A 25,761-nucleotide genomic window follows, 5' to 3' on the forward strand; every position below is an offset into this window, starting at 1 on the left:
ATGGGCTCAAACCAGGGTAGGGCCTGCGGTGAAGGTGGAGAGAGGGGACAGACTCACGAGATGCCATGGGAGAACAGGAAGCCCTGTGGTAACTCAGTGAGTGTGGGGGTTGGACAGGGAGAGATGAGTGAAAGATGTTTCAGGGGACTCAAGTCAGGATGAAGGAATGCCATGGGGCCAGGAGACCGAGTCCAAAGGGGCATGAGAACAGAGCTGGCTGGCTAGGAGAGGGCTTCCTGAGAGCGAAGGCAGTGAGGGAGGGGAAGAGACAAGAGGTGTTCAAAAGGGCGTTTCATGTCTCTTATTTCAGAGGGGGAGGATTTGGGGTCTGGCCATCGGGGTAGTAGAGCTGGCGAGGGGCAGGCAGGTCAAAGTGGAGGAGGTAAGGGGTCATCCCAGTGGATGTTGAGGCCACTTGGGATGACAGCGGAAGACAGAACAGAGGCAGAGCATAGGAGGTGGGGACCAGAGTCCTTATCCTAGGGGAATATGGAGAGGTGATCTGGAGGTCCACAGATGGGGCCACTGAGGCTGAGGAGGGGCAGACTACCAGCTGACATACCTTCAGATGGAGAAGGGCTCCTGGGCAGAGCTCCTCAGTCAGTGGCCTGAAGAGGGCCAGTGAGAGATGGGCATGCCTGCCTCCAGACTCATCCAGATTGCCCTCAGCAGTACATGTGGGATGACCCTTTCTCCCCCGCTTCCATCACTTCTGGAAATAAAAGCCAGTCCCATTTGGAAGCCAAGGCTGTGTGTGGTGCTCAGCCCCAGGCTGGATGAGTTCTGCTCTCAGACCTCATTTTCATCTACCCTGTTCCTCTCTGGGAAAGTGATCTAGGATGGCTGGAAGCTCTCCCTCCTGGTCTTCCAGGGCCATCTGGTGGGACTGCCTCTCAGGAAAACAGTCTGATGACAGTGTCCCTGTAATTTTTTAGTCATCAGACCCCTCTGCGGGGTTCAAGGCCTCTTACCAAGTTCCAGTCTCCATGAACACAGCTGAGGAAGGATTCTCCTTTGTTCGTGGCTCTATCACCTTTTTGCTTTCCTTTCCACAAAGCAATACACATTTTATTCTCCCAGTTTTCCTGTTTAAGGCATTTCCTCCAGGCCCTTTTAAACCAGTTTAGATATGTCTCTGGGCACATAAAGGAGGGCACCTACACACATGGGCCCACCATATACAGAGTTCCTGAGAGCAAAGAAAGATCCCGTGGTTCTCTCCCCAAAAAGTGCATACGGGGTCTTCAGCAAATAGCATCATCCTGGAATCTGTGATAGAAATAGAATAAATGATGTTGGTTTATAGCAGAAGGACCCAGGTTTCCAACACAGTAAGGTCATTCCTTTAGTGCACCATTAAAGCAGCCGATAGGTTAGGACAGATCTGTAATTTCGTAGAATGTTTTCTGCACCTTGAAGTATAAACACTTTGGTTGGTTCTAACCATTCGGAACAGAACTGTTTGCAGAAATGTCAACAAAACGAGTATCCACAACAAGACAGCTTTGTGATATGGTGCAGTTGTGTGAGCCAGGCTGTGGTCCCAGGACACAGACAGCCTTGGAGAGTAGGAATCTGTCAACCTGGGGTTCTCAGCATGATGGATCCAAGTGCCTTCTTCCAGGCCCTCAGTGCTCCTAACTTGCTGCCCACTATCCCTTGGGAAGAATAAATGATCTTCAGAGGAGCTCTAAACCCCTGCAAATTTCACGAGTAATATAAATTTACACCAAATTCTAAGTCTGGGACCCAGTACGAGAGCTCGAGGCTCTGAGATGCCTTATGTATGTCTTTCAGGTGAAATTAATTCACCTGACAGCATTGACCTCTGCTGCCGAGAACTCTTCCCTCTTATTTCTGGAACTGTTGGTGCCATCTGAAGAGTCAGGCTGCTGGCAGAGGGCCCCCAGGCTCACGAGGCTGAACCCCCATTTTGTTTATTAAACTCATCTTCATGCATATCGGCACTGATGTACCCATCAGGGGGGCTGAAACAGGCAGGGATTTTGTTGATACTAACAACAGAGCCCTACACTGTCTCTGACTCAGGAGTGGTACCAAAGCCATCAGTAATTTTCTCTTGCCCAGAATTCCATATTCAGATGCATATGAAATTCATATCTATACGAAATTTTTCTGAGCGAATACACTGAAGGTTTGAACTGCCATCTGTTAGGGGTGGTCTCCTGTGCCTAAATGCTGGACATCTGAGCAAAATCTCTTCCAGAAGAAACAGAGTTCTCTGCATGTAAACATGGCCAGGGTTCTACATTCCCGTAGCATTCACCAGCTTCTAGCACTTACCTCTTACCTCTCTTCCACCCTTCCTACCTCCATGATTGACCCCTTTGTACCCTGCCTCTGAAAAGCACACACATTTAGTGCAGCTCCCTTTCGTATCATGTCCAGGCAATAGCTGAAATGTCCCCAGAAAACATCATTATAATTTGAAAAAAGCTGGGTTAGGTTGTGCGTGTACATAATAAAAACACACCCGAGGAACTGTGTTCTCACACCTTGTAGCTGCCTGGACCGTGACACTAGAGCTCCAGGTACATGTGCCATCTAAAGTAACACCTTCTTTTCTTTCTTCTTCTTTTTTTAAAATTTTCTTAATGTTTTATTCATTTTTGAGAGAGAGACAGACAGACAGACAGAGTGAGAGCAGGGGAGGGGCAGAGAGAGAGGGAGACACAGAATCCGAAGCAGGCTCCAGGCTCTGAGCTGTCAGCCCAGAGTCCGACGCGGGGCTCGAACTCACAAACCCTGCGATGGTGACCTGAGCCGAAGTCGGACGCTCAACCGACTGAGCCCCCCGGGCGCCCCCGAAGCACCACCTTCCGCTCAAGTCTGGAAGGTGAATTCCATTTCCCAGTGTCCTTGGAAGAAGCCCAGCACAGTCCCCACTGGAGAAGCCACTTCCTCATGTCACTGAGATGCTATTTCCAGATCTGAGGGACACGGGAACAACTCAGATTAGTGGCTATCTAACCCAGGCCATCAGCCCCCGTAACAGATAGACATTGCTTTCAAAACCCAAATCACACCTCACTCTAAATGGAGGAAGGAGCCAGAGTGTGTCACCTTCAAGGCAAGTGCAGAGGCTTTATGAGTGGTCTGGGAATCGGCACAGGATAAAAGCCCCTCCCGTCCCTCCGGGGGTTGGAACTCTTGACCTCTGCACTGCCTTGGCTCTCACAGTAAGCGGTTGCTATTAGCTACACCTGACACCTGGATTCTGACTCAGGGCCAGTCTATTGCTCTCTTCAACTCAGAACACAAACAGAACTTCATTCCGCTCATTTGAGAGATCCATATTTTACTAATTTTTTTTTGGGGGGGAATGCTTTTTGAGTTTTTCTTTGGCTTGGGAAGAGCGTCACTAAGCTTCAGGGACACAGCCGTGTCCTCCTCCTCCCCCCCCCCCAAATGACTGCCTCCCTTGGTGATACCCCATGGCCCCACCTCCCAACAGCCTGCAGTCAACCTTGACTGATCCCCCCTTCAGCCTCCAGCCCCACTGGATATCGAATCCTGCCAGTTCTGCTCTGCTCCATTCTTACTGCCTCTGCCTCTGACCTTGACTGTTTCCAGTAACATCCCTGTCTCTGGCCAAAAGCCTCCAGCACTATCGAAATATACCCATTTCCAGCTTAAAAACACCTCGGCATCTCCCAGTTGCCATCAGAATTCACTCAGCTCCATCCCACAGTGCGTATCACGCCCTCATGACGTGTCAGGCTAGTGTCAAGGTTAGCAAGGCGTCCGAGGCAGAGTCTGTGCCCTTGAAGAGATCCCAGGAGTCTTCCGGGGGCACAGGTGCATACATGAGCTTCACGTGAAAAGTGCTCAGGGGAAAGGAATGGCAAAATAGTTTGGAATTCTGGGGGCCGGAGGCTGAAGAAACCACAGAACACTGGTAACATTTGCACTGAGGCTTAGGGGGCAAATAGGCATCTGTCAAGTGGACACTGATGAAAGGGATACCGAGGGATCTTTCAGGAAAGGAAATGACGCAGGCAAAAGCACAGGCCCCCAAGTGGTCAGGGCCTCTGAACAGGTAATCATTGTCCCTGGCCATCATTGCACGTGCCACATGCATCATCTCCAGCAGACCAGGTGGGAAGCCAGTCGTCCAAGTAACAAACCCAATTCAGAAGGCATCCCCCTTCCTACAGACCTACTCAGGGGCTAGGGAGGGCAGGAAGAGGAGGAAATGTCCAGCCCTGATGCCCAGAGACATGACAGGGAAGCATATGGAGCCGTCTTCAGTGGAGTCTCTCTGGGGACAGGCATTCCCACAGCCCCAGGGTGATGATATCCAGTGACAATGACCAGCCGCGCTGATGTCCTAGAGACTTATCCCTTAGAACGGTGGTCGCTCGGCACAAACCAAGGGCCACAGGAGACCAGCAATGTCTCTGACCACAGAGTGCTCAGTCTCGGGGCACAGATGAGACTATGCAGAGGAAGAGCAAGCAGGCAGCATGTAATGAAGTGCCCAGCTGCAGGTGGTAGCCGTGACCCAGCCCTTGAGACTGTGAAGGTCAGCTCGCTGTGGACTGGAGTCATCAGGGACGGATTCAAGGGACGGCTGGGTGGGGCATGAGCTGAACAATGGAGGCTGGGTGGGAACTGGACGATAAAAAGGGAGACAAAGAACACCGTCAACCGACTCCTGAACGAGGACACCTAGTTCCTTAGAATTAGAAAAGGCTGAGGAAGAGGTGTTCCCGCCTGCTCCTCCTTGAGGCACCTTGTCGCTGTTCAGGGCACTTCATCCGTCCATTTCTTCAAAATAACTTGATGCTCATCCATCCAGATTCTTGGCCATCACAAAACCCCTCCTGCAACCCCAACCATCCAGGCTCATAACTGGGTGCTGTGAGGGCGAGAGAAAAGAACTGAATGGAAAGACTGTCCGGCAGACGCAAAACCCTCTCTGTGCTGTCTCTCCTGACAGCGACACCTTTCCCTGGGAGGCCAGCATCCTAAATCTTGAAACGTTTTGCCTTGGGGCTCAGGGAGGGGACAGCCCTTCCCCCTGACCCTGTATCTCAGCAAAAATGTCATCCCCGCCCAGGTTGACAGTTTTGCCCGGCAGGACAGAAGCAATCAGCCTCCACCCTCGGCATCCATATTCATGGCGATTGTTCATGTTCTGACCTGTAGCCCCGTGTGGGATGTCAGCCTGGGAGCCGGGGCTGATGGTCCCCAGAAGTGCACTTCAGGAATTAGCCCACAGCCATCTGCCTCTCCTCCAAGTAACTCGGGCCCTGGGAGAAATAAACAGCTGTTGTCACTGCAGTCCCAGAGAAGCATGAAATAGGGCAAGGAGGAAAGGAGGCGGTACCTTTCAGAGCCAAGGCCGCTCCTGAGAGTGTTTGAAGGTTATTAGTGTGGCTATAATCAGGCCATTAGCCAAATGCAGGTGGAGAATGAAGTGGTTTTGAAATTGCTTTCCAGAGAAAGCAGAGTCTGTGTTGGTATAATCTACGCATGTGATCTCTTTCAAGTAGCTCGTCGGCGTCGTCGTAAAGGACCAAGGAGCCAGGACTCGGGTCTCCAGCTCACCACAGTCAGAACTAGCCTCTTCCTTGGCCCTAAAAAGGGATCCGGGCGTGACAGCCAAAGCCCTGCCCTCTCCCTGTTCCACCTGCTTCATGTGAGGAAGCGCAAACCACAAGTCCCCTTCTCATAGTCATGGTCCTGGTCCAGAGACCCAGTTGGCTCATAAATACTTCCTTTTAGTTCACAGTGGCCTTATCCTGCATCCCAGTGTGGGCAGTGTCTAGTGCCCCATGCCCAGGGCGGCCGTCCCAGCCACTCCAGGCTTCCCCAGGGGATTCATTTCTAGGAGCAGCTTCTTTTTTTTTATTTAAAAAAAATTTTTTTTTAACGTTTATTTATTTTTGAGACAGAGAGAGAGACACAGCATGAATGGGGGAGGGGCAGAGAGAGAGGGAGACACAGAATCGGAAGCAGGCTCCAGGCTCTGAGCCATCAGCCCAGAGCCCGATGCAGGGCTCGAACTTGTGGACCGAGAGATCATGACCTGAGCTGAAGTCGGACGCTTAACCGACTGAGCCACCCAGGCGCCCCTCTAGGAGCAGCTTCTTGATGAGAGAAGGGTCTTCTGAGTCCACGTAGAGGAAGCCTCTTGCCCAACTCCTTAGCCACTGAGCAGTCCAGGACTCTTTCTGAGGCTGAGGAAGAGGTGTTCCCGCCTGCTCCTCCTTGAGGCACCTGTTCAGGGTACTTCATCCGTCCATTTCTTCAAGCCTAACGCAGGAGTCTTCTTCTCTCCCCCAGCCCCTCCACGACCAATTAGTTGTAAATTCTGTTTTTGTGTCTCTTCAGTGACTCTCTCCCTCCCCACTCCACTGCCGTTGTTTCCAGCTCCTACCGCTACAGCCCAACCCAGCGCTCCTCCTGCAATTCAGCCGGAATCGTCTCTGGCAGATTTCAGGTCTGACCCTCTGACATTTCCGATCGATCCTTTCAAAGCACCCATTGTCCTTAGGATGGTGTCCAAATGCCTCGTCTGGCCCCTCGCCTTCTTGAGCCTGTGCTGCGGCCGCACTGGCACGGCTCACAGCATCTTGGGAGCTCTGCGGTCCCTCACTTACCGGCTTCACACAAGTCGCACCCTGTGCCTGGGATGTTTCCCTTCTCCCTACTCACTAAATCCCATTCCCCCTTTGGAGCTTGGCTTGGGTTCCACCCCTCTCCAGAAGCCTCTGATCCTTCTTTTCCCCACGTTTGAGATAAGGGCCCCCTTTGGTGGGCTTATTGTGGTATATTATCTGTACACCTATCTCCCCTGCCCATCTGGGCTCCTTTGAGGCAGTCAACTTTGGGTCCCCTATGCCTATTACAGCACCTAACACTTAAAAAGAATTTTAAAAGTATCAAATGGCTGAATGCATGAACAAAAGAAGAACGGAGGAGGTTGCAAAGCACCCAATGACCCAATGGGACAATAGCTTGTTGAGTAACTGGGAATTGAGATAACAGAACCACGTGTGCAAATCACACATGCAGAACTAAGGAATGTTTCAGAATGGAGTACCTTCAGCTTCACCTGAGGTTTCTCTGCACTTTGTTGTTTTAATGTTTATTTACTTTTCGGGGTCGTGGGGGCCTGAGCAGGGGAGGGGCAGAGAGACAGGGAGACACAGAATCTGAAACAGGCTCCAGGCTCTGAGCTGTCAGCACAGAGCCCGACGCGGGGCTCGAACTCACAAACCCTGAGATGGTGACCTGAGCCGAAGTCGGACGCTCCACCGGCTGAGCCACCCAGGTGCCCCTGCACTTCGGACTGGAGTAATCCCCCTACTCTCGTCCAATTAAATGTGCTGACTCTTGGTTCTTCGAGTCTTATCATTGACCCAAGGAACAGCATTTGGTAATTAGCCCATAGTGTAGCCTGCCTAGGTGCTGGATCAAGGACTTGGCTGTAATGCCAGCACGAGGAGCATGGTCGCGGTCCTGTGTAGTTTCCCCTACCAGGGGAACTTTGATGCACCAGGATGTGCTTTCCCACCCTGGGTTAGGTAAAATAACCTTTGACACACTTGTCCACTCTCTTCAGAGTGGGCTGATGGGAGCAGTGAAAGAACACCACCTTCTGAGCTCGTGTTTGCAGGTGCCAGGAACAAGTGAATGGAGGCCAATTGAATCACAACCTGATTCACAAAGTGGAAACTGCTCTGTCTGGCTCGGCCTTCTTCTTGGGCCAGTTTTTCTGTCAATCCTCCTTGGTGCCCCCATCCTCTCCAGGTCTCTTTCACAAGCTGGCAGATGTGTTGGATGCGATGCTGGCAAAATGACGTACAGATGGTTACCCATATGGTGCCAGTTTGGATCTGACTCCTGGAGAAAATTCTGGAAGCCCACTCAGCTATGAAGGACACCCACCAGCTTCCTGCACTGGGTCCAAAGCTGACTGCTCATGGGGGACACAGGTGGGAAGCAGGTGTTTCACATAAATGGACCACCCTCTGCTAATCACCACCAATCAAGCCACTGGTGCAGGGGAAAACAAAATGAGGAAGAATCATCATCCAAGAGGTGACATGAACTGGTGGCCAAGGAAAGGATGGTCTGGATTCACATGAATAAATGGCCATATTTTGGGAAGGCTTTCTTGCAGAGAATGCCAGAAACTTGGAGACAAAGAGTGCAGGGACTTCAGATTTAATTCCAGCTGATGCAATACCTGAGGGTGTGCAGTCTAGCAAGTTCCATCTAGTAAGTGTCCACAGCAGACAAAGAACAGATTCATTCAGCCAATTATTCAATGTTTATTGAACGTCTACCATGTGCCAGGCCCTGCTCTGGATGCTAGGGACAGAATAGTGAGCCTCCATTTTAAAGACTTACATTCCCCTGTTTCCGATTCTGTGTCTCCCTCTCTCTCTGCCCCTCCCCTGTTCATGCTCTGTCTCTCTCTGTCCCAAAAATAAATAAAAAACGTTGAAAAAAAATAAAAATAAAAAAAAAAGGGGCGCCTGGGTGGCGCAGTCGGTTAAGCGTCCGACTTCAGCCAGGTCACGATCTCGCGGTCCGTGAGTTCGAGCCCCGCGTCAGGCTCTGGGCTGATGGCTCGGAGCCTGGAGCCTGTTTCCGATTCTGTGTCTCCCTCTCTCTCTGCCCCTCCCCTGTTCATGCTCTGTCTCTCTCTGTCCCAAAAATAAATAAAAAACGTTGAAAAAAAATAAAAATAAAGACTTACATTCCAGTGGGGGAAGGACAGAGATACAAATAAGAGTATGTCAGATAGTACTAAGAGCTATGCAAAAAAGGTAAACTAGAGTGAGGTGGTAACAAAGAAGGGGGTGCCACTTCAGACTGGGTGACTAAGGAGTCCTCTTGGAAAAGCTGACATCTGACATCTCATTGTCTGAATGAGAAGAAACCAGCAACCACACAGGCGTCAAGGGAATAGCGAGTGCGAAAGCCCAAGTGAGACAGATTGATGCTCGGCTAACCCCAGAACACTAACGACTCCCAAATTTACACGTGCAGCCTACACGTTGATTTTGAAATGTAGTCCCACTCCCTGAAGTCCCAGGAAGTTCAAGCTCCGTTTTTTCCAAAGGTGGACTCATGGTCTCCCTCCCAAATCACCTCCTCTTTCCTCATGCTACCTATCGGTGAATGACGTGGCCATCCACACTGCTCACAAGCCAACGGGTTGGACGTCATCGGCTGCAGGTTTGGGTTTCCCATAAAGCAGCCTCTTAGATGAAGATTGGCGTAGGGAGATGTGCTAGAAAGCACTCTTGGGGTGCCCACCTGTGGAAAGGAAGGGAGGCAAAGCGGGATTGGAAAAAGAAGACGTCGAGCTGCAGTGAAGTGTCAACTAAGGTTTCAGCCAGACCCTGAGGGAGCTCTGAATTCGTGTGGCCCTCAGAGTTGTCTCAAGGTGGGACGAGGGCCTGGGATGTAGATTTTGTACCCTGACGTGGACCTGTCACTGATAGTAGGATGTCCATGAAGGTGGTATGATCTTGGACAAGATAACTGTCTTCAGCTGAGGGCAATTCTCCTAGGGGCTGGCGGTGTAAGTCCTTCAGTCCTGAGGGATCCAGGGTGACGCATCAAAGCATCTTCTTTTCCCTTTGCTTCATTCCCGCCATCCCACGAGAGATGAGACCTGTCCTAGGGGTTGGGGAGGTGGTCTAACTTTTATACCTCTCCCCCCTCCATCCTATCCTCCCCTTCCACCTTGCACTAGTTCAAGCCTCAAAATTTCTCATCTGGACTAGGCCTTCAACCTGTTCTCCCTGGCCCCCTCTAGTCTATACTCCACACAGTTGCCACACGGCTATCACATTTTTCCAAGACGCAAATCTGAGCCCACTGACTCTACTGTTTAAAACGCTCCAGAAGCTATCTTCCGAATGAAATCTGAATTCTCTCCAGGATGAAATCTAAATTTCAGATCACAGAATTTCAGACCCTTCATGACCTGATCCCATTGATGCCTCTGTCCTTATCTCTCCTCACCCTCTCCCCCGGACTCTATGTGTCAGCCTTTCTGCATGAGCCCTACGTTCCTTAAGTGTTCCTTTGGACATGTGGCTCTTCGGCCAGGAAGGTCTTCCAATCTCCACATTCTCTGACCTTCGAGACTCCTTGCACTGAGTCACAGCCAGCCCTGCTTGGCCACTCTCTCTCTAACAGAGGAGGAAGATAATATCTACCCCAGTTTGCCCCAAATTATTCTGCAACTACGGCATCCCAAAGGCTTCAATGAGAGGGGACATCATCAGCCACCAAGAGCTGGAAGTGCCCAGTCAGATGACCAGAGGGAAGCTCTAGAACCAGAGGAGCCCCATGCTGGGGCATTGGTTTCTCTGCAAAAGTGGGGGGCGGGGGGGGGGGCTTGTTGGTGAACTCAGGTGCAACTCTCTCTGGGTTCCCTGGGAATATTTGGGCAGAAGAACATGTAGAGGTGCAGGTGTGAGACACTATTTGGGGACCTGATAATATTGGGGGCACTTTTATCTGTGGGCCCCTGGGAGTTCCCAGAGATATGGGGGGAAGACTTGTTTGCGGGCTCATGTATGGAGCTTCTCAGGGACCCCCGTAAGTGTTGTCAAGAGTACGTTTGGGGGGCGGGTGCCTGGGTGGCTCAGTTGGTTAAGCGTCTGACTTCGGCTAGGGTCATGATCTCACAGTTCATGGGTTCGAGCCCCATGCCAGGGTCTGCGCTGACAGCTCGGAGACCGGAGCCTGCTTCAGATTCTGTGTCTCCGCTCTCTCTGCCCCTCCCCTGCTCGCACTCTGTCTCTCTGTCTCCCCAAAATAAATAAAAACATTTAAAAAAAAATTTTTTTGAAGTGTACGTGGGGGACATGCCCTTGGGACTCCCAGAAGGACCGGGCAAGGACTATGGTTGGCCAGCATGGGAGACACCCCTGAGGACTCCCACCTCTGTACTAGAGTGCTTATTGGGAGAGTGAGTGAGGCACTCCTGGGTTCAAAATATTCCAGGGGTTATTCTTCATGACCAGATTGAGGCAAGATCCAGTGAAATTTAAGGATTACAACTCGTGTGACTTTCTTTTTCCCCCACAGGCTCGGGGGCATTTTCACACTCGTTTTGATTACTGAGCATTGCACCCCGCTCCTGAGAGACAAACTTATTATTTAGGCCTGGCAATTCTTTTGTTGAGGTTACTATCAAAACTTGCTGGCCTGGGAGCCATTTTGACCCTGTCTGGTGACCTTGCGTATCACTGCTGTGCTCCATTAGGCAACAAAGTTACAATTTAACTCCCCGAAGGCTAGCTTTTGTCCCTCCTTCTTTGGGATCCCCTCAGTGTTGAAAGCCACCCCACCCACCCACACCTTCCTAGTCACAGAAAGAAATGGGGGGGGGGGGGGGCGCCTGGGTGGCTCAGTCGGTTTAGCGTCCAGCTTCGGCTCAGGTCATGATCTTGCAGTCTGTGAGTTCAAGCCCCGCGTTGGGCTCTGTGCTGACAGCTCAGAGCCTGGAGCCCGCTTCGGATTCTGTGTCCCCTTCTCTGCCCCTCCCCGCTTGTGCTCTGTCTCTCTTTCTCTGTAAAATAAATAAACATTAAAACTTTAAAAAAATTTCGCAAATTCTTTTCAAATAAGGATACCCAGGGCTGGCAACAGTGGTGTAAGGTGGGGTCTTATCTTCTACTGGTGACACTTTAAATTAGTACCAACTTTTTGGGAAGCAATCTGGCAGTATATATCAAAAGCCCTTAATATGCTCTAACCTTTGACCTTGCTACTTTGCTTCTAGGAATCTATCTTAAGGAACAAACCAGGTTTCTGCTAGAGGACATGCATTGGGCTGTTGGTAAACCAATCGTAAAGCAAAATGTTGAACAACAGCAAAACCTGTTATAGAAATAATGGTACATGTGTGCAGCAGAATAGCAAGAAATGTTAAAATAACATGTTTTCGGGGCGCCTGGGTGGCTCAGTCAGTTAAGCGTCCGACTTCAGCTCAGGTCATGATCTCGCGGTCCGTGAGTTCAAGCCCCGCGTCGGGCTCTGGGCTGAGGGCTCAGAGCCTGGAGCCTGCTTCCGATTCTGTGTCTCCCTCTCTCTCTGCCCCTCCCCTGTTCATGCTGTGTCTCTCTCTGTCTCAAAAATAAATAAATGTTACAAAAAAAGTTTTTAAATAAATAAAATAAAATAAAATATCATGTTTTCAAAGGAATTACACAAAGAACTTCTTATAATACAACATGAAAGGGGGAAGCCCAGGGTTCAAAAAGATAGAGGGACTACCTGACCCGAGACCTGACTCCAAAATGTAAAACCACTTTCCAACTAAATAAGACCATCACCCAATTAAAGGGGGCTAAAGATTTGAAGACGCCCCACCCCAGAAAAGCATGCAAATGACCAAGAAGCACATGAACAGATGATCCGGGGCAGCAGGCATCAGAGAAATCCCAGTTAAACCAGTGAGACTGTACTACATACCCATCAGCATGTCTACAACCACAAAGGGGAGTACTAAGTTTTGCAAAGACGTGGAGTAAATAGAACCCTCATTTACAGCTGGCGAGAGTTTAAAATAGTCCAACCGCCCTAGAGAATAGTTTGGCAGCTTCTCATAAGGTGAAACACACTCTTACTGCATAACCCAGCAACCCCGCTCCTAGGTATTTCACCAAGAGAAATAAAAGTGTATGTTCACAAAAAAACCCTTGAATGTGAAGACTCGTCATCGCTTCATCAAAATGGAAAGCCACCCAAATGCCCACCGACAGGCGAATGAACAAACAAACCGTGGCTCCTTTATATACCAGAATATTGCTCGGCAATAAAAAGAACAAAGTAGTGATTTATACAACAAGCTGGAAGAAACTCGAAAACGTTATGCCAGGAAAAAGAAGCCAGACCCAGAGTGCACATGCTGTGTGTTCTGTGTATATAAAAACCCACAACAGGCAAAACTAGAAGTTCCTAGGGGTCGGGTAAGGAGGGGGGTGTCAGGATTGGCAGGGAAGGGGAACAAAGGAAGTTTCTGGAGATGGAAACGCACTACATCTTGACTGTCATGGGTTTGTTCAAACTTGGTGAGCTGTACACCTAAAAGGAGCGTATTTTATTTTATTTTATTTTATCTCGATAAAGCTTTTTTGCTTAAAAATAGGTTATAGAGAATTCCAGTAAAAAGCGGCACATTAACTACATGCACCTCTCTTTGAGATCCCACTAAATGATGGTAAAGAAAAACAGAGCGAGTAGGGGGCCCAACTTCAAAAGACGTGGCCAAGCTGGACATTGCATGGACTGGTGGTAACTGACCCAGTGGGGTGATGAGTCCCCCAACCTAGAGCACATTCGCTGGGTGATTCGACCAAAAAGGAAGAAGCCTGGGCACTCAGCAGTGTCAGTGTGAAATCAGGGCAGGGGTGAGGCTAGGAAGTGACCGCAGAAGAATTCATTGACTATCTGTAGGTGGGACAGTCTATTCCCATACCCTGCCATGCTTTGGCACAGAAAGCTGTCAAGTGCCCCTTAAACCACCCCTGATAAGACACCAGTGTGTTCCCCTCTTTTTTTTTTTTAATGTTTATTTATTTTTGAGAGAGAGAGAGTACGAATAGGGGAGGGACAGAGAGAGAGGGAGACACAGAATCCAAGGCAGTCTCCAGGCTCTGAGCTGTCAGCACAGAGCCCAACGCGAGTCTCAAAGTCACAAACCGCGAGATCATGACCTGAGCCCGACTGAGCCACCCAGGCACCTCGTGTGTGTTCCACTCTTAAACATGCACACACACAGATGTATCAATATAAAAGACCCAAATTATAGGAACTCTCCAAGTATATCAACATTCTTTAATGTTTACTTTTTTTCATTGTTCTTTTAATGTCTACTATTTATTTTTGAGAGAAAAAGACAGTGTATGAATGGGGAGGGGCAGAGAGAGGGGGAGACACAGAATCCGAAGCAGACTCCAGGCTCTGATCTGTCAGCACAGAGCCTGACGTGGGGCTTGAACCACAAGATCAGACCTGAACTGAAGTCGGTGTTTAATTGACTGAGCCACCCAGGCACCCCGAAAGTAAATCAAAATTTTAGAGGACAGAAAAGATAAGGAAATCAAGACTCAATCCAGAAACTCCATATTCAAACATTAGGGTTCCAGGGAGAACAGAGAAAACCCAGAGAAGAAATTACCAAAGACATAGCACAACAAATTTTTCCAGAGCTGAAGGACGTAAGCCTCCAGAACAAAAGGACCCTCAAGTGCCCAGCACAGTAACTGAAAAATGACCTGTGTTTGGCACATGATTGAAAATTTCAGAATCCTGGGGATGAAGATAAAAACCTGAAACTTTCCAGGGTGTAAAAAATAAGCCATCTGCAAGGGAATTGGAATCAGGATGGCCTGAGGTTTTGCATAAGCAGTAAGGGTGAATTTCAACGTTCTCAGAGTGAATTGCCCTGAATCTCAAATTCTATACCTGACAGAAACACCGCTGGAGGGTTACGGTGGAATATTCAAGGGCTCAAAAAATTTACCTGGTTCACACCAAGCTTCTGGAAGTTACTTTATGGACTGCAACTAAACAGAAACCTAGATGAAGGAAAACATGGCATCCATGAGAAAGATGTGGAAAAGAGAGGGATTCTCAGCCGGGACTGTGCAGCAGGCTTGCGGCAGGCAGTGTAGATCAGAGCAAGACAAGACCTCTGGAAAACAACATACTTCCTGGGTTACCTGGTTGGATGGAACATTTGGGGTGAAATAGAGAATTTGCTAAAGATAAAGCAAACAGACTAGGGAAACCTAGGCAAAACAGAGCCATTCAAGCAGCAAATGCCCCGTGGAGCCTGCGGTGAACCATAGTGACACAGCCTCAGCGACACAAACACTGTTTACTGATTCTCAGTTTTCCAGAAGAACCTACAGGGGAAGATGGAAAACTTAATCGTTACATGTAGAGCACCATGTAAATCCTGACACTGAAAAAGCCAAAGGACTGGAGACTGAAGTTGATCCATGGAATACGGGGAGGGAACCTGAGAAAGGGCAGGTGGTGGGGAGGGTTATTATCCTCCCCGTAGTAAACGAAGAGTCAAAAATAACTGGGTAAGGTTGATAGAGCAAGATTAAAAAGATGTAGCGAAAAGTAACAAGCAGGGGAATTATCACCGTGAAGGAGATGGGGACAGAGAAGCCACATCATGAGAACAGGAAGTCTAAGGGATAATGTCTAACACTGATAAGCAGGAAATAGTGGTGGACCCGTGGCAACTAGAGATGCAGACTGACATAACCACCAGAAGAAAATACCAGAAGGGCTAAAAGCAGCTGCCTCTGAAGATCAGGACTCGGGGTGGGAGGAGGTAGACAACGGAGCTGCCCTTTATCCTAAACTCCTATACTTACCATTCTTATTTGATCGTGGGCACATATTACTTCATAAATATTCTTAATGTTTCTTTATTTTTGAGAGACAGAGAGAGAGAGCACAAGCAGGGGAGAGGCCGTGAGGGAGAGGTACAGAGGATCCGAAGCGGGCTCTGCGCAGACAGCAGAGAGTCCGATGCAGGGCTCGAACTCACGAACCATGAGATCATGACCTGAGCCAAAGGTGGACACTGAGTCTGACCGAGCCACCCAGGGACCCCCCCAAAAAAACACTCAAAAGAACTGTAAACAGCATACAGTTGCCAATATTCTAAAACACACAAATAAATTCATAGAAAAAAAAGACTTGAAGGAAATATAGTACCTATGTCTGGGTGGAAGCTGTTTTGTGCTATTTAGTCTCTTCTTGATACCCTTCCACTTTTCCAAACTTCCTATAATGAGCACCCATTATTTTATAAACAAAACAATGCTATATAAAAAATCAAAACAATGTTTAGAAACCAGTTTTACAAGATACTGGAAATGAAGCGAAGGAAACAAAATTGAACATAAAAATAAATTCAATTATTTACAACAATATGCATGAAAATAGATTTAAGAAAATATTGACAGTAATTATCGGGATGGTAGGATTATGGGTGATTCTTTTTTCATCTTATCTTTCCTTTTTTTCCCCAATCTCCTTTTTTCATAGTAAGCATGTTAAACCAGGTTTGGCTAGAGAACTCAATTTCATCTTTCCATTGGCTTCAGACCAAAATAATTATGTAATGCCTCTGTGTGGTGCTGACACCTAGAAAGCCCTCAATGAGCACTTGTGGCATTAACAGAACTAAATGTAAATGAGGTTCTCTCGTTTCTGCTTCTAATTGAGCCATTGGACTTTAGCAGCTCAGCATTTACATGGTGCCCACTGCACCCAGTGACCTGCAGGGGAGGCTGTGTGGGTGCAGGAAGTGGAGGGTGCTGGCCCACTCTGATCTTGCCATGAGGCAGACCAGTTTGCAGAAGAGAAGAAACAGCCACATGTCAAACGTAGGGAAAACGTTCCCGGAGCTATAGTGAATGGGTACATCTAGGCCAAAGGGGTGGGTATGCTTTCTAGGCCAGCCCCACCTTGGAAATCCTTGGTGGAATCCACAATGGCAGCCTCTCCTTTCCCTGCCTGCTTCCCCTCCCAATGCCCACTTCCCCTTCTGCCAGAGAGAACCAACAGAGGCCCTGGGAAGCCAGTTCCCCTGCTCTTCCCCAGCCCCAGGAGGTAAGAGTCCTCTGAGACAAGGATGGAAAGCAACAAACACCGGGGATTCTTGACCACCCAACCACACCTGACTCCAGGGGAGCTAAGCTTAATCAGTCTTCCTGTGGAGAAGCGAAGAAGCCGATAAGAAGGAAAAGAAGTATAGAGCACCCTGAGCTCTCTCTGAAAATGCTCTCCAAGGGAAGGCTGAGAAGTACACCGTGCATTCTCCGGCCAAGTGCATCCACAAGACTCTCCGGTGATTCCAGCCACATTTGCTCATTCCCAAGTGACTGTCAACAACAAGACGACAAGAAACGCATGGCGTTGACATGGACGCGTGGTGATCTGTATTTCAAGCATTGGAAGTTCCTTGGCCGCCCCATCTCCGCCTGCAATTGCATGGTGACCAAAGTAAATATAACAAGATGTTAAATGGAAAGTTTGGCCTGAGGCCCCACGACACAGTAGACATGGCATTCTAATGTGGTGCCCGGAAGAAGATGCAAATTTTCAAGGTAAGATCCTAAAACTTGTTACCAGACTTGAACTTCTCACTGACACTCACAGTGAGGGTATGACATGGTCTCATGGTCTGGCTCTTAGAGATTAAGGGAAAGGATTGGTAGAGAAGATTTCTTTGAAAAAAAAAAAAAAAAAAATATATATATATATATATATATATATATATATATATGCTGATGTGCTGTAAGCCTCAACCCTTCCAAGAGGGAGGATCAGATCGGAGGTGCCTATTTCTCTTCTCAAATCTCATGAAAGGGGCTTCAGAAATCTTGGGTCATGTCCCTGGCACTGGAGTGATACAGTGGATCCATGTTGGATTCCAGACTGGAAATCTAAAAGGCAGGGAGAGATGGGCTGGCTGGGCTTCTCCCAACAGGGATGGAAGCAGATATTTCTGCGTCCTAGAGACTGACCTACACATCCCATGGTACGCCTGGGCAGGGACACCTGAGTGCTTCCCTTAGACCGGTTGCAAGCCAATGATGCAAGAGAGAACAGGCGTGGTCAGGTTGGCCCCTGTCCAAGAAGGCCTCCTTGAGGGGTTAACAATCCTCAGTAAGGAAAAGCTGAAATGATCTCCAGTTCCTATGAGTGTGAGAAGTGTTGTAATGAGCTGGAGGAGAATGGCTGCCCGGGAGAAGGAACTGGGAGAGAAAAAAGAAGCCTGCTGTCGTCATCCCTTCACCAACCACAGGCTTCCTGCCTGCAGTAGCCATGCTGATGAGTTGTACAGTTGGTATTGCAAGAGCCTGGGCATTCTGATTTCTGGGTTGAGACCGTGTCTGGTGACTTAGCGTGACTGCAGGACTTTTATTGTCTAAGAAGGAGCTGAAAAGACGTGGAACAGCATGAATTTCCATCCAGTGAGAAGGAAGAGCTTTATACTCCACGAATACCTTTGAAAAAGACAAGGGAAATGAAAATAACTTTGCCTTCTATTTCCTTGTCAGGGGTTCTCATTGCTCCAAATCCACATCATGCCCTCTGGCACGGAATCCACGGCTCTCCAAAACCAAAGAGCGCTCTCTCCCCACAGCTGAACCCAGTTCCAGTCCTTTAGATAGAGCCATAGGCTGACTAGTGCAAATATTCCAAGGGACGAAAGAGGCAATCTTAAGGAAAGCAAGGGAGCATTGCGAATGCGAGACACCCTGCAACAGAAGTGGTAAGGCCGCCATTACTGTTTTCGGGACCTGGATATTCTGCAGTACCAAAACAGGAGGTCCAGAAAGTTCTACCAACTCTACCAGCAGCACCAAAAGGAAATAACCACGGATGGAATTAGGATTCAGGACAGGGGTGGGGAGGGGAGAAGGAGAGAAGGAAACTAATGTCTTGGTGAGCACTTCACATGTACCAGTAACTTTAATACAGGTCATCTCATTTCATTTTTGCCACCGTCACACGAGAAAACACCATTATCCCCATTTTGCAGAGGAGACACTGGGACTCGTAGAAGTTACGTGAGTTGCTCTTGGTCATTGTCTGTTTGTAGGGCCCACCTGCCTTCCACCGCACTAGGCTGCCTCTCTATATTGTTACATATTTAGGTTGTGGCTTTAATGAACAATACAATGCCAGGAGCTACAGGATGCTTGGCTGATAGTTCTATGAATGATGCCAGAAAACCAGTACAGGAAGACAGTGGGCTAGGTGAGCCAAACCCCAGAATTCAGGTGCTTTCAAGGGACTCTCTCCCATAGCCCTTTGCTAAGAGAAGCAGATCCTAGACACCTGATGCCTCATCCCCAACCACTGTGCCGACTGACCCAAGGCCTGCAGCCTATATATGGCCACAGACCCAGGAAGGGATCTTGTATCAGTCAGGGTTCCCCAGAGAGACAGAACCAATGGGAGATTATATATATGTATGGAGAGAGAGAGAGAGAGAGAGAGAGAGAGAGATTTATTCCCCAGAGAGACAGACCAATGGGAGATCATATATATATATGTATGGAGAGAGAGAGGGAGAGAGATTTATTATAAGAAATTGGCTCACACAGTTTTAAAGGGACTCACAGGAACTAGAGAGCCTTCCAGTTCCTGAACTATTCTAATATCCAGGAAGCCTGGTGATTTAGTCGTTTTGCCTTCCCATAAGATACCTGTCTTCCTTTAACACAAGCGTCAACAAAGTATGGCCCGTGGGTCAAATCCAGCCTGCCACTTGCTATTGTAAATAAAGTTTTATTGCAACACAGCCACGCCCATTCCTTAACAATATCATCCATGGCTGCTTTCACACCACAGCGACGAAGTTGAGTAGCTGTAACAGAGACCACATAACCCATAAAGCCTGGAATATTTTCAATCTTGCTCTTTATAGGAAAAGTTTGCCTTCAGGAAATGTTTATTACTGAGCTCTTTCTATATGCCAGACACTGTTCTCCATGCTTTGCTTGCAAAATCTCACTTAGCTCTCACAAAGCGCCTATGAGATTAATCCAGTCCTCTCATCCTCAAATTTTACAGATGAGGAAACAAAGGCTGAGAAAGGCTAAGAACAGTTTGCTCCAGGTCGTGAGTGCTGGATTCGAGCCCAACAGCCTGATTTTGGAGTCTGTTCTTTTAACTTGTAAAGTTACGCTGCCTCCTGCCACTGTGTGTTCCAGGTACCTTCACAATAAATACCTTGACAGAATACAAGCGTTTTTATGCCAGAGACTTTTTTTTTTTTTTTAAGAAAGTTCTAAAAGGATTTGCGTTAACATTTTTACCCAGAGTTAACATCCAAGAAGCCCTGGCAGCGGGGCAGGGTGTATGTGCTGTGCTGAACCTCCAGACTGTGACTGCAGTGAGTGGCTTGCTGACATTCCAGTCCCCAAGACCTGGGCAGAGTTGAACAGAGGGCAGCGGATGGTAATGGGGACCTCGGAGAGGCTGTGATCCCCAGTGGCGGCATCATTGCTAGGAAATGATCTTCTGCCATATTGAGATGAGCTGAGGTGGGGAGGTGGGGGAGGGCGCTCCTTGCAATCGAGAGTCTAACAGACATTCCGAAGGTATAAGTTGTACCACCACCACCAAAAAAAAAAAAAAAAAAAAAAGAGCTAGCTACTAAGACCAAATCAAAACTGGAGAAAGGAGATTCGTAAATCGTTCTTGGTTTCTGCCTCCTGCCACAACGTTTGGCTGCCTGGGATTTGATTGCTGCTTTAATGGGAGTAAGCAGGAGTAACTTTGAAATATTTTACACCTGTTGTGGCCCAGGTACCCCCCCCCCCCCCCCATACCTCCTCCCCATCGGTCAGGAGAGATGCCGGTCCAGGGCAATGTGACCCCCTTGTGTAACAGGTGTCAACCCTTTAGTGACTGGAATGCGCAGAGGTTGGAGGGGGTCCTCAGGGAAGAGGGCCCTGGGTCAGGATACTAGAGAGAGGTGCAGGACGCAACCATTTGCCAACCGGGTAGAAGAGTTTCCTATTTTGATACACGATACGGCCACACCTGTGCATCTTAGCTGAACATCAGCTCAGAGCAGACAGTCATAGACTTTGACCCTAAAGATCGCTTCGATTAGCTTTGGCCAAACATTCCTGTTCATATGAATCACCTGATGTGCTGCTTAAAAATGCAACTGTCGGGGCGCCTGGGTGGCTTGGTCGGTTGAGCGTCCGACTTCAGCTCAGGTCATGATCTCACGGTCCGTGGGTTCGAGCCCCGCGTCGGGCTCTGTGCTGACAGCTCAGAGCCTGGAGCCTGTTTCAGATTCTATGTCTCCCTCTCTCTCTCTGCCCCTCCCCTGTTCATGCTCTGTCTCTCTCTGTCTCAAAAGTAAATAAACGTTAAAAAAAAAATTAAAAAAAAAATAAAAATGAAAATGCAACTGTCTAGCTCTCTTTGCTAGAGGTGCTGGAAGTCTGTATTTTTACCTCCACCCTATAACCCTTACGATCTGAGATGTTCAGAAGACAGTAATCTAATCCAGCGTTTCTCAAACCTCTCTGGTGACCAGAAACAAATTCCTAGGCCCACCCTATCTCGTCTGAACCAGAATTCCAGAAGAAGGGCCAGGGAAGCTGAGTCACACAGAGGATAGGGGGCACTTGGTGCACACCCTTGTTCTATTATAAGGGAAAGGGCTGGTAGTGAAGGTGGAACCGGAACCAAAACCTTCTTTTTTACAAAAAAAAAAAATATTTATTTATTCTTGGGAGAGCAGGGGAGGGGCAGAGAGAGAGAGGGAGACAGAGGATCCGAAGCGGGCTCTGCACTGAGAGCAGAGAGCCTGATGAGGGGTTCGAATTCACAAACGGAAAGATCATGACCTGAGCCGAAGTCCAACACTTAACAGACTAAGCCACCCACGTGGCCCAAGAACCAAAATCTTCTAACTGCCCGGGCCAGTAGTTTATCTTCCTGCAGCCCTAGAAAATTGTGCATGTTTGTTAACCATCTATTAATCCTCCTAACAGGGTAGGATTTTGTAAGGTATTTCGACCCTTACTTTACAGAGGAGCCCAGAGCAGGTAAATGACTTATTTACGATCCACCCACTCAAACAGAGTGGAGCGAAGATTCAGAGCAAGGTCCTCCTGCCCCGTGTGAAAGCCTGCATTTCCTCTCTAGCACGCCACGTCTCCAGCAGGAGGTCTGCTATGATTCAGACACACCTGCGAGAAGCAAAGACATTTCCCCTCACTTATCGACTGCAGAGGAAACAAAAAGCCTAGGTCAAACTGCACCCTTGGGCAAACTCCTTGCACAGTTCTTTAGTTAGCTGATTGCTTCCCCCAGCCTTCTAGAAAGATCTTAAGTTCTATTTATAGTTGACCCACAGAGCACCAGTTCTCTCCTTCTTCGGCTCCCGGGGCCCCCCCTCGTTAGGCTATCACAGCTCTGCTATTCTGAGTGTGGGCAGAGTGGGGATTAAAAAACTTTCGCTGGTTACCCAAAATCTGTGATAACATCACACGGTCTTTCAACAGCTGTGCTAGGAGGGAACCACCTTCTCCCTCTCCTGAACTGCTTGCGTATTTAGAAGTTAATTGCCCAAACCTCAGTTCTGTTGAATTAATTGCCTCTTCAGCTGACCTCTCCTCCTCTGGCCTGTAGTGGGAGTATGAAGGGAAGTAAGGCAAGGGGTACCTTCTCATGCGAGGAAGCCCTCACAGTATGGGTATCACCACATGGTGACTTGGCTGCCCTCTTGAGTTCGCCTCGGTCCATACATCTTCCACCTGAAGGCTTAAATCTTTCCAGTGTGGCCAGGCCCATATCTCTGGTCAGTAGTCATGCTTGAAAGCCATCCAGAAATAGTGACTGAGTTGCCCTTAACAGCCGTATTTTCATGGTCTTTGCTAAGCATGGTATCGCCCATAAATGATTCATGGGGGGACTCTAAGTGCATTTTATTTGCTAATAACCATCTCTCTCTGCCAGGCCATTACAGATGAACTAAGATACCAAGGAGTGGTGAACCTTCATGAAAGATTACCCGCTGTGTGCCCAAAATGACCACACTGACCTTAGCAATATTAATCCCTGGCCCAGTTTTGCTGAATATGTCATACACATCCTCAGGTCATTGGAACTATGGTTCAGTGTATTTTTCTAGCTATATTAAGTAACCTGTGTATATGGTTTAATCATGAATGGGAAGGTGCAGACGTAAATCACAACCTTTGGATGCTGGACTTGAAAGGTGGTGTGAACCATCCTCCTGCATCTCCAAAGGCATTGCCTGAATCATTCCAGACAAATTCATAGGCAACTTCTCATTTAAAAAAAATCGTAACCCCAGGAAGAAGACGTCAAACCTTTTTCTGTAATCTGTTTTGTTGTCTAGCAGGCTTCATGAAGGTCCTCACCCTGTTCTGATGGATTTCCTCCTTTTTCTTTTGTGCAGATGGAGAACAGCCTACCTAGCGAACAAGGCTGATTTGCCATCAGTAAATTATGAAATGGTGCCTGTGTTTACACTTCTATTCTCCATCAAGGCATCTGTTTATTTAATTGATGGTCTCTGCCTTCTTTAAAGGTTACTCTGATATTTAGCAGGGTGTTGAGAAGGGTTGAGACGTGATAAATTATGCCCGCATTTACTCTTCCCCATGACCACGGCCATCACTGCAAACCCTTGCAGCCTACACTTCACCCATTCTGTGCCGCGCGGGTTGTTTACCACTATGGAAAGTCACCAATGAGCCAATAATGCTAAATATAAGGGTCTCTTCTTAGTTCTTATATGGTTTGCACTCTTTAAAGCGTGCGTGTGAGGAACACTCAAAGGAACCGGGGTTATACAGTCTGGAGAAGACACTCAAAGGAAACGAGTACTGGTTTGAAGCATCTGATTTGCTTGGAATGGCTCTGTATTAGGTGTTTTTTTGTTTTTTTTTTTTAAATCATTGCTATCACAAACATAGCGCCTAGGAGAGGATCTGCTGTCTTGCCTTTTCCGGTTTCTAGAGGCTGTCATATTCCTTGACTCAAGGCCCCTTCCTCCATCCTCAAAGCCAACAATGGTGGGTCTAGACCTTGTCACATCACCTGACTCTGAAGCTGACTCTTCTGTCTCCTTCCTCTATCTTAAAGGACCCTTGTGATTATGTTGGACCCATCTGTATAATCCAGATGAATCTCCCTATTTTAAGGTCAGCTGATTAGCACCCTTGATTCTGTCTGCAACTTTAATGCCCCCTTGTCAGGCAACATAACATATGCTGAGGACAAGGACATGGACATCTTTCAGGTGCCAAGATTCTGCCTACTGCAGCCGCTAACTAGTAGGGTTAGGACCAGTGGCTAGAAGTTACTGAGAGTCCAATTTCAGTCCCGTCTAAAAGTTCAGGAAATAAGACCCTTTCAATAGTCAGGAGTGCCTAGGAAAACTGCCTTCTATTGAAGGAAGATACTGCATTTCCAGTTCCTAAAGGGCTTCAAGTATAGACCAAAGGGCCACTTCATCCTAAATAAGTCGTTACTACATGCCAAGCACTCCGCTAAACACTTGCCACGCCGTCCATCACTTATTCTTCACAAGAATCCTACTAAATAGAAGTTACTACTTTAGAGAAGATAAATCTGATGTTCAGAGAGACTCAGATAAGAATCTCAGCTCAGCTGGGTATTAGCTGCTTGACCTTAGACAAGTCCCTTCACCTCACCAGCCCTCGGGTTCCCCATCTATAAAGTGGGTAGAATAATGGAACCCACCTCGAGGGAGAGTTATAAGGATTAGATGTGTTAATAGTAGCATCTAATTCATTGGTTTGTTGAATCTTGTACAAAATATGTTAGCCCAGTGTCAATCTCATTGTAAAGGCTCTGTAGCCCGCACCATAATGCAGCACCTTACACTATGTAGGATGTAGCAGACCCTCCTTGGGTGTCTTCCCAGGACCTGGAAACCTTCCCCTGGTGTCAGACTATGGGCTTCGGGAAGCCATGTTTCTTTTCTCTGCCCCTGACCTCCTGACCATGGCTGATTGGACCAGCGGTGATCACCTGACTCAAGCCAAGCCAGATAGGTGTTCTCTACCAGGAATCTGAAACCAGACCCCTGTGAGACATTTGTCTCAGTCTCTGTGGGTCACTGTCCCTGGACTTGGTGTCATAGGACGTTCGTATTTTACTGTGTGCACAGAACAGAGAAATACGTCTTAAGAGAGAGAGGATGAAAGCAGTTGCCCAGAAAGGAGCTGAAAGAAGAGATGGAGGGGCCAGACAGCTCTCCACCCTCCCCTTCTGAACCCACCCTGTTGCCCTTTTGAGACACCCTTGTGTCCTCATCCCCCTGTTTCAATTTAGTGGCCTTGAATTGATAGCTGTTATTTACAAACACAGAGTTTTAATGCACAGGTGTTCACAAACATTGGCAGACTGTTGGAGCTAGAAGGGACCTTCAGCCCCTGTCTTTGTTTACCCACTGGGGACACTGTGGTTCTGAGAGGTTAGGTGGTTCACCCCGGGTAACACTGAAACAGTAGCAGAGACAGGACAAGCGCCTAGAGCCTCTTGGCTGTTTGGGTGGACCCTGCCCTCTGCCCCTGGCTGCCTCCAAATCTTTGCCTTCTGCTCTAACTCCTAGGGTTTGAGGAGCTAATATGACTGGAAGGGAGGTAGACTTGGGGACTGGGAAGGTTCCCAGGGTTTGGGAAGGAGTTCAAAGGAAATCTCACACCGAGAGACCCAAAAACCCATTCAAGAGGCTAATTTTGTTCCGGGATCTGGGACTCTTCCAACAGCACCTGGGTCTGCCTGGATGATGCTGGGAAAGAGAGGAGCCAGGCCCTCATTTGCATGTATGCAAATGAGGCCTTCCACAGCTGTCCAGAAGCCACCTCTGCTTCAAGCGCTACGCTCAGCGGCTGGGGCCTGCTTCCAGCTGTCTACTCAGCCTTGGAAGAAAGAGAGAGACGGGCTCGCCAGAGTCGCCCACCCAGCTGACACAGAGTCATCCCAACACCCCTGTGCTGGAGGGGCAAAGAGCTTAAGCCCCCAGAGTGTGAAACTGGGGTCTCCCTCCCCCGGGCCGCCCCTCACCCCACCCGGCAGCTGTTTCCCTGCTGGGCAGGAATGGAAGGCCAGGCCCAAGAGCCAGGATTTTAGCAGGAGGGCCGTGGGGAGGACTTCCCCATGCTTTGAAGAGCTGCACCTTTCTGGGGC

This window comes from Panthera pardus, unplaced genomic scaffold (assembly GCF_024362965.1).
Source record: "Panthera pardus isolate Hobbes unplaced genomic scaffold, ASM2436296v1 HiC_scaffold_24, whole genome shotgun sequence".
NCBI classification, from domain to species: domain Eukaryota; kingdom Metazoa; phylum Chordata; class Mammalia; order Carnivora; family Felidae; genus Panthera; species Panthera pardus.